This window comes from Monodon monoceros, unplaced genomic scaffold, assembly GCF_005190385.1.
Source record: "Monodon monoceros isolate NGI ecotype Baffin Bay Population unplaced genomic scaffold, NGI_Narwhal_1 Super_Scaffold_6, whole genome shotgun sequence".
Lineage (NCBI taxonomy): Eukaryota > Metazoa > Chordata > Mammalia > Artiodactyla > Monodontidae > Monodon > Monodon monoceros.
The window spans coordinates 13,809,124-13,825,995 of record NW_021703783.1 but is presented as its reverse complement, the minus strand read 5'-3'; positions in this window follow the sequence as shown (position 1 = coordinate 13,825,995).

Here is a 16,872-nt window from a genome sequence, read left to right as displayed (position 1 = left end):
TGGAGAAAAGACAGCCTCTTCAATAAGTGGTGTTGGGAAAACTGGACAGCTACATGTAAAAGAATGAAATTAGAACACTACCTAACACCATACAAAAATAAACTCCAAATGGATTAAAGACTTAAATGTAAGAGCAGACACTATAAAACTCTTAGAGGAAAACATAGCCAAAAACACTGTTTGACATAAACCACGGTAAGATCTTTTTTGACCCACCTCCTAGAGTAATGGAAATAAGAACAAAAGTAAACAAATAGGAGTTAATTAAACTTAAAAGCTTTTGCACACCAAAGGAAACCATAATCAAGACAAAAAGACAACCCTGAGAATGGGAGAAAATATTTGCAAATGAAACAACAGACAAAGAATTAATCTCCAAAATATACAAACAGCTCCTGGAGCTCAATATCAAAAAGCAATCCAGTAAAAAATGGGTGGAAATGGGAGGGGGACGCAAGAGGAAGGAGATGTGGGCATATATGTATATGTATAGCTGATTCACTTTGTTATAAAGCAGAAACTAACACACCATTGTAAAGCAATTGTACCCCAATAAAGATGTTAAAAAAAAATGGGCAGAAGACCTAAATAGACATTTCACCAAGGAAGACATACAGATAGCCAAGAGGCACATGAAAAGATGCTTAACATCACTAATTATTAGAGAAATGCAAATCAAAACTACGATGAGGTATCAACTCACACCAGTCAGAATGGCCATTATCAAAAAATCTAGAAACAATAAATGCTTGAAAGGGTGTGTTGAAAATGGAACCCTCCTGCACTGTTGGTAGGAATGTAAATTGATACAACCACTATGGAAAACAGTATGGAAGTTCCTTAAGAAACTGAAAATAGAACTACCATATGACCCAGCAATCCTACTACTGGGCATATACTCTGAGAAAACCAAAATTCAAAAAGTGTCATGTACCACAATGTTCACTGCAGCTCTATTTACAATAGCCAGGACATGGAAGCAACCTAAGTGTCCATAGACAGATGAATGGATAAAGAAGATGTGGCACATATATACAATGGAATATTACCCATCCATATAAAGAAACGAAATTGAGTTACTTGTAGGGAGGTGGATGGTCCGAGAGCCTGTCATACAGAGTACTTCATATTTCAGTAAGTCAGAAAAAGAAAAACAAATACCATATGCTAATGCATATATATGGAATCTAAAAAAAAAAAAATGGTACTGATGAACCTAGTTGTAGGGCAGGAATAAAGATGTACACAGAGAGAATAGACTTGAGGACGTGGGGTGGGAGGGCGAAGCTGAGGCAAAATAAGAATAGCATCGGCATATATACACTACGGAATGTAAAATAGTTGGCTGGTGGGAAGCAGCAGTATAGCACAGGGAAATCGGCATGGTGCTTTGTGATGACATAGAGGGGTGGGATAGGGAGGATGGGAGGGAGGCTCAATAGGTAGGGGATATGGAGACATATGTATGCATATGGCTGATTCTCTTTGTTGTGCAACAGAAACTAACACAGTATTGTGAAGCAATTATACTCCAATAAAGATCAATTTTAAAAAATTTTCTGTAGATTTTCTTTTCCCCCCAGCAATGTCAGGTTCTCAGTTCTTAATTAAGAATGAGTGCTTTTTCAGTGGTTTCATTTCATTTTACTTGCCAAATGTTTCTCTCCTACTAGTTCCCATCCACTCCATGCTTCTGCTTGATATTTTATTAGACTAAGATAATACAAAGTAATGTATGTAGTAAACATGACTATTTTTCACCAAAACTCAATTTCTAAAATGAGAGATGGAGGTAATCATGTTAAACTTTCAGTAGAGCCATTACTTGATTTTATTGCTCCTCTTTTCCTATGTATTTTTTCCCAAAACACTTCATAAGATTAAAATGAAAAGTATTACACTCACATATAAAAGGATGGAAACATTTAATTAGTTATGGCATTCAACTTGAAATTTCCAATTTAAAACTTAAACATGGGCTTCCCTGGTGGAGCAGTGGTTGAGAGTCCGCCTGTCGATGCAGGGGACACGGGTTCGCGCCCCGGTACGGGAAGATCCCACATGCCGTGGAGCGGCTGGGCCCGTGAGCCATGGCCACTGAGCCTGCACGTCCGGAGCCTGTGCTCCGCAATGGGAGAGGCCACAACAGTGAGAGGCTCGCGTACTGCCAAAAAAAAAAAAAAAAAACAACTTAAACATGATATAAAGCAAGACAACAAAATTTTGATCTCTTGAAAATGATGCAGGGATGTGAAATTAAAGCCAATTGGCTAATTTTCAAAAATGTAGATTCATGGACTTTAAGTGATATGACATATATTAATAACAATAAAATAACCATGCAAACCAAACACAAAATACAGTTCAATTAAACTTCTTTAATTACAAATTTCAAGTAGTACATTGCAATCGAAAATAAAAAGAAATCACTAAAATAAAGACATAAAATGTGGTATAAATGTTTAAAACATCAATATTCATATACACAGTTATGTTTTAGAAATATGTAATAAAAACAAAAATCAAGAATATGCAATGGAAAATAGTGTTTGCAGGCACATTTTCAATGAAATTTGATGTTAGACCTTTCATTAAATGAGCTGAAACTCTTTCTAGATACAAGTTCATCTACAAGTAATATAATTTACGTATGGGAAAAGCTCAGCAATGCTCTGTTTGGCATTAGGTGTCTGAGACATACCACTAAAACTGTTAGATCATACCGGAAACCAGCTGTGCATGAAGTAGATTGCTTTTATCTAAATGATAAAAACCTTGTAGATTGCGAACAATACTGGGTATAAAATGTAACATTTTAATGAGCAACATGAAGGAATAGAATGAACAAGAGAAATGGTAGATTTGCCCGGGACACGTGCAAGTGGAAGAAGGAAAAAGGAAGTGAGAAAGGTTTGTACTGATTGTGATAAAATGTTCGCCAGTTCCAACTTTTAATCAAAAATTTCTACATCATTTAACTAATTTATCCAACATATGCTCCTCCCCAAAGAAGGTTCTATACTAAAAGAAATTCTGTCACCAACAGTTGAAATAATATGTATTTGTTTTGCCTCATACAAAATAATTTCGTAAGTAATAAAGATTATACTTCACCCACCTGAGAAATCATTCATTATATATTATAGTTAAATAAATTTAAAATCATTCAGTTGGTAAGGTTATTAATTTTTAAGGTAGAAACATATAAATACCTCAAGCTATGCATCAAATTTCAAATGGATTAAGAGTCAAAGGTAAAATCTCAAATAATTAGATGACTATCTAAGTAATTATATGTCTAATCTTCCAATGGCAAAATATATTACTGCCGCTAAAATATATGAAAAAAAAGACTGTGAATCAAAACATTTTTTTGGCTGATCAAGATTGTAATGAGTAATAGCAAAATAATTATACTCAGTGCTTATGATTGAGGATTACCTTTTATCAGTATTTCAGCTAGATAAGATTCCTCTTCCCTGAGGTGACCGAAACCTGCATATTTACATAGATTGAATCCTTGGTGGTTATGTCTTTATCAAGTTGGCATGTAAAAATTTCCAATGTACTAGCATTCTCATAAAAGCAATACTAGGCAATGCATCAGTAATAACTTCTGGTTTTCAATATATTCTCCTTATCCTCATTGAGTAACAGTGGCTCAGTTTGCCCTGAGGATTTAGAATCAGTCACACATCAGCCAATACAATTCTCCGTTATTTTGCCTGACTGAATCTGCATGGGGAGCCTAAGATGGTCAGGGCCTGTTTCAGCTTCCAATTTAATAGGACCTTGACTGTGCCCTAGTGGAAACATTTCTCTCTTAAGCACTAAAACCTCCCAACCAACTGATCAACTTTACAGATATGGGAATGTGGTTTGTTTGCTGTCAGTGACAGGGGACATTTTCTTTTCTGTTCCTTTGTTACTGGGTAGAGGGCTCTAGAGTAGATGGCACTATATGTGGCCTCTCCTTGGAGGAATATACCACATCTTAAAGAATAGCATCCTAAATGTGTAGTTTATGTATCCCAGATGATTTTGTATTGAGCCTCCAGTAGGTTATAACACCATTCCTTTGCCAGGAACTGAATCCCATGATGATGTGTGGAATGTCAAAATGATGGATAAAGCATGAATGGTGGTGCTGACAGAAAAGTTTCAGACTGGAAAAACAAATCTGTGTATTAATCTGGTATACGAATCTCTTCATCTGAGGGTAAATCATTACTACTTCGATGATGCAAGGAGACAGTGGTAACAACCTGCCACCACGTCTGGTACTCCCAGGGAATTATGCCAGATCAAAGACTTGGAATTTGTTTTTGCTGTTGTCAACAGGATCCTTAATAGTGGTAGTTGGAAGATGAGCCTTGGTGAGGGATATTATGAATTTGAGGCCATGCATAGCCTTTCTTCCTGCTGTCATGGACACTTTATAAGTACACAGAATGGCACCTGACAGAATTTCATAGGATGGGTCATCTTACTTAATTATTAAAAGTCTCCTCTTCACGGGTGCTCTCTGGTCAGCACAAATGGGACACAAATATCCTTATATACTGTGCACAGTCCCAGCGGTCTAGTCATATGCTATTCATATGCTTCTCCTCAAGATTACTTTCTCATCCATCTTTCGATCTTGCAAAGATTGTATATATATATATATATATGTGTGTGTGTGTATGTATGTATATACATATATACACATATATATTTCTTTGAATCACATTAATGTAAGACTGGGTTTTTTGTAGTAGAAGCTTCAGTAGAGGTAAATAAATTCAAAGCAATAGTCAAGGCAGAATGTGACTAAATGAAGGATAAACACTTAAATCTTTTTTTGAGGTATAAATGATGTATAATATTATATTAGTTTCAAGTGTACAATATAATGATTCAATATTCATATAATGAAATGATCACTACAATAAGTCTAATAATATCATCCCCATACATAAATTTTTTTTCCTGTGGTGAGGATTTTTTAAATCTACTCCCTTACTGTCTTTCAAAAGTACAATACATCCCCATGATTTCTTTAGTTTATAACTGGAAGTTTGTCCCTTTAACTCCCCCTTAACTCATTTGCTCACGCTCCATCCCCTGCCTCTGGAAACCACCAGTCTGTTCTCTGTATCTATGAGCTTTGTTGTTTCTTGTCGTTGTTCTTTAAATCTTTAAGTAGAAGGGAGATTAAATATATCTGGGTAGACCAGGGTAAATATGAATGACAAAGTAAATTTTGAACTGGGCTTGATGGGTACTAAAATTTCAACAAAAGAAATATTTTTGCTCTTTTTTAAAAGAAATGCATATTCCAGCTTCATTATGTTCTTTCAACATATGTCAGTTTACATATATAAATCACTGTTCTTTCATGTACATTTTTATATCTCAGCAAAGGAAAAGAGGACACACATACACAAAATGAATATATAATAGAAATGATAATTTCTAGTTAACTAGCATTTGCTTAACCAGTCTCATATTCCCATAATAGACATTTTGTGATATTTTTAGAAAAGACCATTCCTTAGAGTTTTTTTTACCACCAAATTGTCAAAATAACATTGATTTTCATCATAGCCATTCACCAAAGCTCTAAAATTTGAAATGTATGGACATCAATCATATTAAACTCAGGGGTGAAAGTTCCTAACTTTTTGAAGTCCCCAAAAGTTGTATGAATGTCCCTTCAAATCCTGTGCTTGAGAAAGGTCAGTCCTGCTCTAAAAGTAGAAACAGTTAAGTCATGAGTAGGCTCAGAACTTTTCAGCCTCTGTTCTCTCATTATGGTAGAAATGCTGATGTTTTAGGATAACCTTCTGCTAATATAGTAAGGGCTTCTTCAGTTCAGAGGATAAGAATCAATATTAGAAAGTCAAGTCATGTAACATGTTTTTAAATTATGATAAAACCTTATGAATTTTAGAATACACTTTTTTGTGTGTGGATTTGTAACCATCATATCTGTAAATAAGATGGTTAGTTAAAAGGATAAAGTTTTTTTAAAAGATGGAAAATATTTAAAGTAATTTAAAGTGATCAAATATAAATCAAACTGTTTAAACCAACATAAAGTATTTGCATGTTCTTTTTTTAAATTATAAACCTTCTAACTGGGAAACATCTTGAACTCTGAGAAACATTGCAACATGGAAAAAAAGTGGTGAAAAATTTGAGTTATCAAAGAAATTATATTTATCTCCATATTGAAATTTTTTTGCAATCCCTTAGTAACTATTGATTGCAGTTAGTTTAATTATTGGGAAATACATGATGTATATTTTAAAGATGTCTCAGAAATTATTCTTTCTTTAAGTTTTACCAATGCAGCTAAATATTTAACATAAAAATGTTTATTTCTTATTATAATAAGACTCTGACTGAATTTTTAATGTTTGACTGCTGATAGATTTCACATCACACAACTCCCCTTGCCCCCTCTACCCCATATGCACACAAGCTGATAAAACAGCCCAGGTACTTCCTCATTTGGTGCCAGCAGGAAGCTTGAACACTTCAAGCACTGGCCATGTGCACTGGCACCCTCAACCCAGCCCCATTCTAATCGCAGTAAAAGCTAAGATCGACTCATTTCCCTGCTCCTTAGCCATTTTGGATCTGCTTGGAAGCGTGCACTGCTATCCCAGAAAGCCTCATTATATGAGTAATAAACCTTTTCAGAACCTCTTGATGTGTGCTATCAATCTTAATACCCAAGCCAAATTTTTGATTGGTACATTTGGGCCTGTGGGGATAACTACAGTATTTATTTATGAGTAAAAGCTTTTATAAATCTATAAATGTTCTTAAACTAATTTAATTAGTCTGTAACTCATTTTGATGTATTTATATTAACTATTCATATACACACACAGTGGTCATTTAGTCTTAAAGTGTAGCTTTTAGTTTAAAAATAAGAATTTTTAATTAAAATGACACAAATATTGTAAAGTTAAAATTACATTATAATATTAAAGAACAATAATAAAAGTAATTTAGAGAAAGAACAATAATAAAAGTAATTTAGAGTGATACAACAGCCATGAAACATATTGATTTATACAGACTTCATCAAACATAAAATTTCAAAATAGTAATTAAGGAAAAACAAATGGTCTGGAATTAAAGTGATATAAATGTATAAGATCAAATAATAAACTGAGAAAATTCTGCAAAGAGCCTCCTTTAAAATGCCTGTTAGCTAAATGGGCTGAGCTAAATGATCTCTGAGATTCCCTTAGTTACACATTCTATGATTCTAGGGGAAAAATTGCTCTGAATTTGGTAACTTGCCTTCATTCATTCCACTTTTCCCTGGAGCTATTATATACTGACATTTACCTATATATCCAAGATAAGTACTGAGCATACACAGATGAATAAAATATTATTCTTGACCTCAGTGGAAACTATACAATGTTCTTATTGTACAGGTTGGTGAATTCTTTTGTATAATCCTCGTAGCAGCGGTAGCAGCACACAAATGCATAGTAAAGAGATATTTCAGGGCTTCCCTGGTGGCACAGTGGTTAAGAATCCACCTGCCAATGCAGCGGACACGGGTTCAAGACCTGGTCTGGAAGATCCCACATGCTGCAGAGCAACTAAGTCCATGCACCACAACTACTGAGCCTGCGGTCTAGAGCCTGTGAACCACAACTACTGAAGCCCGTGTGCCACAACTATTGAAGCCTGTGCACCTGAGCCCATGCTCTGCAACAAGAGAAGCCACTGCAATGAGAAGCCTGCGCACCGCAATGAAGAGTAGCCCCCACTCGCCGCAACTAGAGAAAGCCCGCGCGCAGCAAAAAAGACCCAACGCAACCAAAAATAAATAAATTAAAAAAAGAGAAATTTCAAACCACTGGAGGCCAGGTCAGTGGCCCCAGATTCCCATGTATAGCAGTATACTGCCTTTCCTTAACTCTTTTCCCTCTTTCCCACCATTCCATAAGCTAAAGTGGTACCGTCTTGTACTTCAATGTGCCTATGAACCACCTAGGAATTTTGTTAAAATGTAGATACTGATTCTGTAAGCCAGGAGTGGGACCTGCAATTCTATATTCCTAATATGCTCCCAGGTTATGTTGATGCTTCTGATTCAATGCAAAAAGCATTCTTAGAGAGAAAACTCTCCTTTCAAATGCAGTTTTACAAGAAACTATAATACATGAACTGTATACATGACAATAATTGTTTCTCAGACAATTTAAATTTCTATAGATTGGCAGAAATGTTTCCTTCTATGTCGACCCTCCATTTTTATGCTGATGATTACAAAAATACATCTTTATCCAGAATCTTCTCTGAGAAGCTGACTCAGATCTAATATCCTAAATTTCAAGAGGTTCAAAATGAAGTTTTTGATTCTTCAGCTCTTCCAATTTGTTCCCAGATCCTGCCAACTCTTTTTTTTTTTTAATCTCAGTAAATGGTACCATAAATCTTATTTTCCCCAATCCAAAGTCCTTGAAGAATATTGATTTCTTCCTTTACGTTTTTCATTATTTTCAATTTATTTCCGATTTTTGTTTATTCTATCTTCATACATCTTGAATCTAAACTCTTCTCTCCATTTTTGTTGCTTCATTTTAATCAAGCCATTGTTCTTTCCTGCCTAGACTGCTGGGTTGACCTTTTATCTAATCTTTCTGCTTCCACTCTTGCCTCCTATAACTCATTCCCTACACACAGGCAAAAGTGGTCATCTATAAAGACTTCCCCTAGTTCTCAAAATACAATTCAAAATCATTCCTTTAACTTACAATTTATTCCATGATCTGCCCTATGTCTATTTGTATATCATCTAATATAAACTCTCCTCCTTGATTTACTACATTAAGTAGTATGAGTTCTCAATTCCTCAGACACTCCAAATATGCAAAATGGCCCATCATTCCATCTTTCCCGTGCTCACTGTATAAAATACAACTGAGGAACATCCCACTCCACCAACCAGATGCATCATCTTCTAGGGCAATGGCCATAGAATATACTTGGGCAGGCATTACTTTGGGAACTGGAAAGCATGTGTGAATGGTGGACCAATCTCTGTTTACAAATGGGTTAATTGAATAAATACTCTTATTAGGTCTCCATAGGCATCTCATTTACTTGGGCCTTTAGTTACAGCACCTTGAGAAGTGTTTTCCATACATTGGAGCCACCTACCATCTGCTTCAAGATTACCTAGGGTACATGTTAGAATGCATTTTTGTGGGGGGGGGATGAAGTAGAAAAGAATAGCTTTATTGCTTTGCCAGGCAAAGAGGGCCACAGCAGGCTAGTGCCCTTAAAATTGTGTGTCCCAACCCCGGGGTAAAATTCATTTTCTTGAGGCCAGACTCTGCAGAAATTACTATTAAGTAGGTTGGGTTGTAGCCCTGGGAACTGCGTTTTAACAATTTTTCCAGGAGTTTAGATGCACTAATGTGTTTGGATCCCTACTTAAGAGAAAATCATTTTTCCAGGTATAATCTTGGCTTGAGGTTGTAAATGTATTGCATAGAAGTTTATAGGGCTTTTACCCCAAAAGCCAACAAAAGTTGCACTTATTATACTGTCATCTGGGACAGATCATATAAATGTGTCATCCATGTCTTCTGTCATTTTAAATAGTAGATCCTATAGAAACACTCACAATCCAGAACTCAGAGTAAATATCTGTTTGTTTGTTATTGTGTCTTTTGATACAATATGTTTTTCCCCTTTGCTAGAAGAATAGAAGAACAGGAAAATCTCTCAGCCTGTCATAGGAAACTAGAGTCTTGGGGAATCATAAGGCTCCTAAATTTAAAAGGAACTGTGAAATCATAATGAGGTGGCACTTGTTGAGTGCTTACTTCTATGCATTAACTTATTCCTCCATCAGCCCCTTGACAGAATCACTCTTATTATGCCCATTTTATACATGAAAAAACTGATACAAAAAAAAGGTTAAGAAAATTTTCCAAATTTATATAGTTATAACTGGTGGATGCTGAGAATTCAGTTTAATGTTTTAACCTCTACACTTTTTTTTCTGTAGAAGAGAGTTTATTGATTTCTAGCTTATATTTCATAGTCATGTGATAAAAACTTCAAGGGATATAGTATATATAGTATTTTTCTTTACTTTTGATTCCTTTTTAAATTTATTTTTTATTGAAGTATAGTTGAATTACAGTGTTGTGTTAATTACTGCTCTACAACAAAGTGATTCAGTTATACATATATATATATATATATATATATATATATACACACACATAACCTCTACACATTTTTTTTGGATCTTCTATTATCTCAGGGGTCATTTTATGAAACACAGCATACTCTTGAGATTGCCCTGCTGTAGAAAAGGTCAACTTTATCAGCATATTTTCTGTAAACTACTTAACAGGAAATTTTCACCCACAGATCAGATACTTTCTGTAGAATAGGCAACTTGCCGATTTGAAATGATGTTAACGGTTTTTATTTGTTTTCCAAGTCTTGTCGATCTACAAAATAGAGGACTTGATAATATTAAAAATCTGAATCTGTTAGACTTAAAGCTGGGAGAGATTTTGGTTCTAAACATGGTGGTCTGTATTCACAGAAGCCACACTAAGAAGCACTCATGAGACTTGCCAAAGGCCAAATCTGATATGTGAATTAGTTGGGAATTTGTCTCAAATATGATCATTCTTTGGATCGAGACAAACTATGAGCCAGAAGGCAAAAACTGGATCAGAAATTACATATATCAGAGCCAAGGCCTAAAGCAGAGTGTTTAAAAAATGTCAGTGGTTTGCAGAAAAGAGGAAGTGTGAGAACTGATATGAAACAGGCAGGAAAAAGGGTAAGGTGTGAATAAGTATTAGATATGTTTACAATAGGTCTTTGAAACAATGGATGCTGGAATTTACTCATGTTCTTTGGCTCTCCTACTAAGCTGGAATTGGGAATTAAAGAGAGAGTCTCCTATTAAAAACCGTAGACTTTTAGTCCTCTATTCGTACAAAAATGAAGTTAAAATACTCAGTATAAATTAAACTCTAAACATTACAAAACATTTGAATTAGCAATATATAAAGAGTAATTTACTGGGCTCTAAGTCTTTAGATCAACTAAATCTAACTGGCATAATTATCTTTTCACAGATATAGTTAGATTGCTTATTTGGATCAGAGTTAAAAATGATTAAGAGAAGGAAAGAGAAGTTAATTTCATGAGTCCAGATTTTAGGTTTTTTGAAGCTGCACTGAGAATATTTAAGGATTACACTTTTAAACTAGTGTATTGTGATAAACTAGAATTTAAGTCAGAGAATAAAATTAACTATCCTAATTTTTTGTCTGGCATTATTCTAGATTATCTTACATGAAAAAATATTGAAATGCTTTCCTTAGCTTTAAATTCAGTCACACACAGAGGTTTTGATGATGATAACAATGATGATAATTGCAACTGAAGGGATAAATAAAAAATAAAGATGAAACAGGTGAGTACTAGACTTTTATCTTTCTGCAAAAGAAAATTTTGCCACATTCATTCCAAAACTGAATGCCCTAATGAATAAATCTAATATATACTTTACCCCAGTACTTTAATGAACCTCTTGACCTCAATGGGGAGTGACACTTAGGACTATATCAGACCTCTGTGTTGAATGACTAAAACATTTCTGAAGGAACATTCTGTCATACAATACAATGGCAGCACTTGCTTTTTCTTTCTTTGTTCCTTTGAAAAGAACAATTTAAAAAGTGATCATATATAGAGCTTTAATCAAAAATACTACATAGACTAAGGTAATCATAACATGTCCCATTGTGCTGGATGTTTTCTCTTTCCTCCTCCATTTTCTTCTGCTTTGTTCTGTGCCTTGAGATACTGACTAGAATGAATTGTATTGGCTTGCTTTCTTGCCCTCTGGCTTTTGTTTGGGTTACACCAATGGGACCCATTGTGGTAAATTATAGTAAACTGGAAAGTGGCAGAAGAATGAGGCTGAAGTATTGTCCTCCAGTATCGCTTTCTGCTGGGTTGCTTTGGCTTGGCTATATCATTCTACAGAGATCGGAAATCTTGTTAGGTTGTGCTGTCCAAGCAGCTTTTTTTTATAGCTTCTTAAGACTGGTGTCTTCTCTTATGCCTTCAGGCTTAGGTATAGTAACTCTTCCCAGATTTTTTTTGTTGTTTTCCCTAAATCCTATAAGTAGTATCTTTACTAACATGTCATAAATCATCCATTCTTAATATCACATATATTTTAATGAACTGGATAAATAGGAGCTGAAGAGAAAATTAGTGAACTGCAATATAGATCTGAAGGAGCTACACAGAATACTGTATGGTCTGCAAATATTAAAAGAGAAATATATGAAACAGAGGTTAAATGTCATAGTACATCTAAAGAGAATGTTAACACATATCCAGTTGAGTTCCAGAAGAATAAAATAAAAAGTTGAGAGGCTGTAATTAAATAAATATTAACTGTGGACTTTATATAATTGAATAAAAACACAGAAATCCCAAACAAAACAAGTTACACAAAATACAGACATAAACACATTATCATAAAATTGAAGAACAGCAAGTGCAAGATAAAGATCCTAGAGGAAAAAAAGCCAGAAAGCAAATAGAGATTACCTTCAAAGTCTGACAGTAGCAGTAGCAACAATGAAAGGCAGAATAAAATGGTATGATCACTTCGGAGGCCAAATACATACCAACCAATATATTCAAAGAAATTTTCTCTCAAGAACAAGAGATAAGTAAAGACAATTTCAGACAAAATAAGCATACAGCTTACTTCCAATAGATTGTTACTAAAGGAACTTACAAGGATATAATTTCAGGAGAAGGGAATTATTCTGTAGGGAAGATCTGAAATATAATAGGCATTTGTACGATGAAGATAAATCTAAAAAAAGTCACTTGGACTGTAAAAACTGATGATAGTAATACCATGTGATTTTAAGGATTAAGAAAAAGAACTGTATTACTGATATCATTATTGTGAGGTTTAAATGATGTAGGGTTTGCGAAAGTTCATGTTATATTTTTACATACAAAATATTTAAAAAGGGTATTAGTCCCATAATCAGATTCCCTTCACGATAAGTATGTTTGTTTGGTTCCCATATGTTTTATTTTTAGCTTGTCTTATAATTTATCTTCAACTTTATTTTTGGTAATGTATTCATTTTCTTTTTTGGTTTTCTCTGTGAGATATTTTAGTCCTGGATTTGAATCAATAGAGTAGTTTGAGGGCATAAATCTTGATTTCTTATGTTTGGGTGCATTCAAAATGATTGAAACTCGTAATCTAATTATGTCATATAATTTTAAAAATTTAAAAATTCATCAAGAAAAGAAAATTTGATTACTTACAGAGCTTTTTAAAAACTGTGACTTGGGGCACAAGCCCAGCGAGAGAATTTTTAGCTTGTTTTTTTTCCCCTAAATTTGTGCTTGAACACCTTTAAATGGAGGTAGGCACTCATTCCTCAGTTAACCATCATGTGCAGAACCTCCTTTGCTTTATCTCAGTCCATTTCATGTCATTTCACACATTTGTTTTACCTGCCTAGTACTTCAATGCATTTGAGTTCTTGATTGGTGACTTACAAGATGGCAGCTATCTGAAAAATATGTATTCCAACTTAAGAAATGTTGGAAATTCTATAAATGTGCTTTCCCTTTTCTAAGATAGTCTAACGTGTAATATTAATGCCAAAGCTTGTTGAAAGCATAGATTTGCTGATTTTTGATGTGTAATCATGGGGTAATTATTTAATCCCTCCCAGAATCTTCTTAGCAACTGTAAAATAGTATAATAATAATTGTCCTGTCCATTTCAACCAGCATACTATATAGATTTCTGTTACCAATGTTTTTTCCCTAAAAAGGAAATATAGGGGTCTCATATGTACATAAGAAGATTAGAAGTCACCACTCACTCCTAACAAGTAACAGGCTGAACAAACTAAAATATCAACAACTTTTCTTAGATCCATCAGAAAAATGAGGTCACAGTGCAAACCAATGCACCAAAATTAAAGAGACAGACAGGCAAATACAGAGAATCACAACTCACCAGAACAGAAACCCACAAGCAGAAATCTCTGTGGGAACCAGTGCCGTGATAGAAAAACCTGAACTGTAACTAATGAATTGCTGGGGGCTCAGTGTAGACAAGTGTGACAGTAAAAATCTCCAGGGGAACCCAGTTGTAGGGAAGCCCCTATGTTTTTGTGAGTTTTACTCTCAGGAGCTCTATCAGATTCTTACAGTGTGTACCCAAGGGAAAAAAATAGCCCTCTGGCAAGAGGAGAGGACAAGGAACCATTTTGAAATATGCCAGATCATTCTGTTCTTCTTAACAAGGCCTGCCCTCTGGAGAAAACTATTTTACCAGAACCTAACCTGTTGGGAAAAGACTTTGAGGGATACTAAATAAGAGGTATATATGCACTATAAGTAGAATAGTTAAATATCTGAAAGTTTTAGAATAAATATATCTTTAAAAAATAAAACATCTCTTCATAAGAACTATCTAAAAAACTAGTTCATATTCACATCCAGACATTCCTGTTTTCCCTTTTCTAAAACTGAGTAATATCACTGAGATCTTATGAAATATATTTCTTACTTAATAAATTTAATAGCTATTGAAATAATCAGCTTACTCTCAAATAGAATATATCTTGAATTTAAATGATCTTTTCTTCTCGATTTCCCCACTCTTGTTAATAAGGCAGTTAGTATCCCCGTATTACAGACCGGAAAACTTTTTATCATCCTTAAGCCATTCTGTTTCTGCAAACAAATATTTCTCAGAATTTCTCATTCATTTTCATTACCACTGATTAGCCCCGGGGTTATTACCATTAATGGTGTCCTGAACATCTTTGAACATCTTTTGTTTCTATATATTAATTCTGTTCAGATTCAGCAGGACTTGACTGAAATATTAAAGCTTACTTGTTATCAGTGATCACTAAGGTACAGAGCACCCCAGACTGAGGGCTATGCTTGGTTGAGATGGAGGTGGGTATGTGAATCCCAGCCACAGAGACAAGTCCCTGAGAAGCAGCTGGCTTGTCCAGGCCTAAAGTCCAGTGGAGAACTACTGCCCAACTCAAATTCCCCAAATGGTCACTATGGCAATTTTAAATCAGGTAGACAGCGAAGAGTGGGAACAAATCCAAGCTCTTAGGAACCAGGCTAGTGGTAGAAATGGTTTTTAAAAATGTGTACGTATAGGGCAGAAAACTAAACAAGGCACTGGTAATGTGTAAAATCCATTTTCTTGAGGAAGGCAACTGTCAGTGTTCTTTCTTGATCAAATACACTTTTTGTGATTGTATTTTCAAAGATTCCTATAACAAAATACCGTTCTGTTTGCAACTTGTATGGAACATAGCTAAATAATGTCATCATTGAATAAGGAAAACAAGTCTAAGAATAAGGACCACGAGATTACACAGATTTGCAAAAGGAAATTCTGTTTCAGATTCTCATGGGAAGGTTTCTGTTCTCAGCTGGAGTTCCTTTGGGAAGAACTTAATTATAAGAGTGACAGAGCACAAATATTTGCTTAGATAAATAGATTATCAGAAACAAAGGATCTCTCTGTAACGGAAGTTAGAATAATAACTTGACTATATACATCTCATCTATTAAAATACAAATTCAGCAATTAACCTTGGTTTGATTGTGAACACTCAGATTTTCAGACAACAATGAATGAATGACAGTTGTAAGACCTGCTATATGGTAAGTGCTATGCTATATATTATAGGACTATAATTTGTTTGTAAAATTGATTTCTGTCACATTTTTGGTTTTGTTACATAGTACTAAAAAGCTGATAAAAAATCAGCTTCAACAAATGTTAAGAAGAAGAATCATTTAGATTTGAGAAAAAATATCTTAAAGCCAAGAGACAGTAGGGTGGAGTAGAAAGAACACTGGGATTATGTATCAAAGAAACTGTAGCTTAAATTCTAACTTCTACTTACTAAGAGTGTTTCTCTGGGTTGCATACTTAAAATCCCCTCTGAGACTCAGCATGCATGCCTATAAACGGGGAAGAATACGATCTATAATGCCTATTTAAGGGGTTGTTAAAATAAGCAGAAGTATTTTACTTAATATGTTTTTTAGAATTTCCAAAATATCTAGGGCACTTTGGTTTAAGAAACCATCTAAAAAACCAAATGTGGAAAAGTCTATGTGAACATCTTTCTCTCTTCTCCAGAGATCAAAGTGGGTGCTTTTTCAAAAAATCTTTCATACATCAATTTGAAATCCCTGTGTGGAAAAAAAACAAAAACAAAAATCTTAACTCTGAACTGAAAATTTATTGATAAGACGAACTGCATGTTCTACCAGCTCTGCGTCTTCTCTCACTAGCATTAGACTTGTATAGCCAACTCACTACTGCACAGCCCCGAGGGTACCTTCAACTTAACATGTCTAAAAATGAAAGTGTCTGTTCCTTCAAACTGCTTCTCATAGTGAAATTAAACAACAAAAACCTGTTAATGACACTACTCTCAACCTAATCATTTAAATCAGAATTTGCTACTCAGCTAAGGTTTCCTGCCTTTCTCATACTACCTCTCCAGATTTTCTTATTTTTATTGGCTACGTATTTCTCAAAACAAGTTTCCTCTGATCTCATTGCTGCTCTAACTCAGAACCTTTGAAAATATAAGATAGCTTTTTAAGAGGTGTTCCTGCTTCTACTTCTTCAGCTTCTTTTCCCTCCTTTATTGCACTATCTCCAAACTGTATTTTATATTACTTTACAGAGTAGAGTATAAATAATACATAATAATAATAAATAATACATAATAATAAATAAATAATAAAGCATTTCTCTCCTAC